Raw genomic sequence first — 3,617 nt, forward strand, 5'->3', positions numbered from 1 at the left:
CCTGAGGCGGGAATTGAACCCGGGTCTCTGGCGCTGTGAGGCAGCAGTGCTAACCACTGTGCCACCGTGCCGCCCACAATTCATTAAATTAATGTGAAATTTGACATTTGAAATGTAAAATGATGTCAGATGCCCTCTCAAAGTCTGTGGCAAGGAGATGGTACTTCTAAGCAACACATTCTATGCATATTCATACCTTGCTTTTCCAAGGGATTTACTGTCTTTCGATGCAGTAGTCCAACACGTTTTCCATATCACACATACTTCTGTAACAGGGGAGAAAAAAAGTATAACTTAGTCATGTTCAAAATAAGCACATGGATTTATGCAACCCTATGTTTATAGGCCAAGTGTTCATGACAAACTTCAAAACCTAGAATAAAAACCAAAAGAGGAGCAGATGCTGTGAATTAGAAACAGAAATTGCTAGAAAAGCTCAGATCTGGCACCAGCTGTGGACAGAAATCAGAGCTAACGTTTCAGGTCGAATGACCCTTCCTCAGAACTAGATTTCTCCTTGCTGCACACTTTCAGTAGACCTGATTTCTCTCCTACAGATGTTGCCAGACTTGCTGAGGGGGGGGGGGGGGGGTTCCAACAATTGCTGTTTTCTTTAAAAATGTAGCAACTGCAGATAGACAAAATCTTTGCAAGAGAATCGACGTTTTGGGCAAAAGCCTTTCATCAGAATACTCCACCACCCACCACGTGTGCGGCAAGTACTCATGTGACCCTGCCAACGTTGTCTATCTCATACGCTGCAGGCAAGGATGCCCCGAGGCATTTTTTTTTTAAGATTAGATTACTTACAGTGTGGAAACAGGCCCTTTGGCCCAACAAGTCCACACCAATCCACCGAAGTGCAACCCACCCAGACCCAGTCCCCTACATTTACCCCTTCACCTAACACTACGGGCAATTTAGCATGGCCAATTCACCTAACCTGCACATCTTTGGACTGTGGGAGGAAACCGGAGCACCCGGAGGAAACCCACGCAGACACAGGGAGAATGTGCAAACTCCACACAGTCAGTCGCCTGAGGTGGGAATTGAACCCGGGTCTCTGGCGCTGTGAGGCAGCAGTGCTAACCACTGTGTCACCGTGCCGGCCACTAATTAGTACATTAGTGAGACCGAGCAGACTCTACAACGGATGAATGGACATCGCACAACAATCACCAGACAGTGGGGTTCCCTCCCAGCCGGGGAATACTTCGGCAGGCAGGGACATTCGGCCTCAGACCTTCGGGAGACCATCCTCCAAGACAGACTTTGGGACAGGCAACAACACAATGAGGCCAATAGCCAAGTTCAGTATCCATGAGATTCCGAACTGGGACCTTGGATTCACGGCACACTACAGGTGAGCCCAACACTCTAAATACATATACACACAGTTTTACTCAAGAAAATGCAGAACCTGGAGGCAGTTAATCCATGTAATATTTTGTAAATTCCACTTTGGAAATTAAACCAGACTAACTCAAGATTGGGATACAGACAGACTTCACCTCACATCTTTAAGGCATTGTCTGAGCTGAGATGTCCCGTTTTTTAAAAATAAAACTTTAAGATATCTTGAGAATATGACTTAAAAGTAGTTCTGTGATCGGTTATAGCTCCTAATTATTGGTTGGGCTTGCTTTCTTCTGCTCGACTAAATTCGATATTGCCATTGGTCAAACAGAGCACGATGCCAACTCTTTCCTCTCCATTCATTTGCAACTCTAGGCAAACAGAGTGGAGAACTGGGGGCTTGACACAAAGGGCAGGCTTGGCAATGATAGGCTGAACAGCCTTCTTCTGCACTGCACCCATTCCACAATTTTATTAAGTATCAATAAAGAAAAGGTCACAGTACTCGAGTAACACACCGAGCACTGAGGAAGCATTTATAACAAAGACATTTACCATACGACCAATGACACGGAGTTTACATGCCTCATTATGATGCCTATTATTCATTTTTATTTAAATCACTGCAACTCCTCACACCCGGATTCACAATTAGTCATGTGGTCAGTGCACTGGGTAGCTAGAAAGTGACCTGTGTACTGCAAATAAAAAGTTTTAAAGTGTTTGACCTTAGGAGCAGGATAAAAGGTCAGCACAACATCGAGGGCCGAAGTGTCTGTACTGTTCTATGTTCTATTTACGTTAGTAAGCTTTTTTTTCTCCAGGTTAGCACACTAAAGAACCAGTCCCTAAAAGAAAACTGATTGCTGGATCCAGATACACCAATTGAAGTTATCAGCCTGTTCTGAACTATTACACTCCACTCAAAGTCAAAGATTTCCTATTGCATCAATCAGAAGTGGTAGGGGTAGACAATCACTTCAGCCAATTCTCCAGCACCACTTCATTGAGAAGCTGCCAAGTTCATTGTCTGCTTTCAGCTGTGGGTGTCAGCTGAACTAGATTTATCTTTCTCAAGGTTCTCAATCTCAAACAATTCTTAAAGAGAGGGGACATTCATCCAATGTGCTGAGGGCAGAAGTCCAAAAGCACTTCATAGCCAAGTAGGTTTGGAGTGTAGTCGCCTCTGCTGCTCAGGCTCCATTTGGACCTACACATCATCAGGTTCAAGGACGGTACAATCAGAGAAGCATGGTCAAATACTCATTTCAAAGGTAGTTCTAAGCACAAGTCTAACATCTGTACAGTACCCCTTTGAGAGGGTTGCAGATTTTTGAAAGAATAATATCATTTGCCTTGAACGAACACAGAACATCCCTGAAATCTGTCCTTTACAATGATGGAATGTTGGAATGTGCAGACAGCATTAACAGTCTTCGTGGACAGCTCTAACACCAGAAGTTGGACAAGAGAGATGGCCTTTACTTGTGGAGGGTGGGGATGGGGTTCTGTCACCCAACACAATGTGATGGCTGAGAGCAATGGGATTTTGAAGTTGGGGCAGGGTTCTGGGAGAGGGGGACTGGAGGTGAGGGTGGGGATGGGGAAAGAGGAATAGTAGAGGAAATTGGTGCAATTCACCTATGCCCCGGAGACTGAGGTAGTGAGCCCTTCCCTGCTATGCTGTAATAGTTGGGGTGGGACTCCTCTAGGTTGAAACTTTATTGCTGGAACAGCACAGCAGGTCAGGCAGCATCCAGGGATCAGGAGATTCGACGTTTCTGGCACAGGCGCTATGCTGTAATAGTTGGGGTGGGACTCCTCTAGCAGTGCACAGGCCCAGGTGGGTGTCCTCAAAGACTCACGGGAGAGGCCTTGCTATTAACCAAACGCTGGTTTCAGTGTTATCATGAGATTAACAGGGGTAAAGTATCATAGTGAGAAGTCAATATTTTGGGAAGGATTGTTAATAATAGGGTATTAGTCCTGGAGTTGGCTTTAATGGGGACAGATAGATTTAATGTTGTGGTGCATTGAGAGTCTATTTGGAGGGATTGAAGAGTTGTCATGAGGCTTATTGAGGGATTTAGTACTGTGGCGAGGAGATTAATAGTTAAGCTGGGGTCCATCAGGGTAAAGTTAATGCAATGGCTCAGGTCTTGGTTCTGAGACAGGTTCTTTAGAAAGGTTTTAATAATGAGCTGTGGGTTTTCTAGATGTGATTAATTTGCCAGGATGGTGGATAACACGGAGGGGGGGGG

At 45.1% G+C, this 3,617-nt stretch overlaps 1 protein-coding gene across 3 annotated transcripts in view; it reads right to left on the reverse strand.

Annotated features, from left to right (window-relative positions):
• The window catches only part of rhbdf1a (rhomboid 5 homolog 1a (Drosophila)), a 359,396-nt gene that overhangs the window by 268,630 nt on the left and 87,149 nt on the right, over nt 1-3,617 (reverse strand). For 2 of the 3 annotated variants that reach the window (XM_043711146.1, XM_043711147.1), the window contains exon 2: nt 197-266. The gene's annotated coding sequence lies outside the window, so the exon portion shown is untranslated. Of the gene's footprint in view, nt 1-196; nt 267-3,617 lie in introns of those variants that run through there. The other variant, XM_043711150.1, reaches the window with a different exon arrangement.

This window comes from Chiloscyllium plagiosum, chromosome 21, assembly GCF_004010195.1.
Source record: "Chiloscyllium plagiosum isolate BGI_BamShark_2017 chromosome 21, ASM401019v2, whole genome shotgun sequence".
NCBI classification, from domain to species: domain Eukaryota; kingdom Metazoa; phylum Chordata; class Chondrichthyes; order Orectolobiformes; family Hemiscylliidae; genus Chiloscyllium; species Chiloscyllium plagiosum.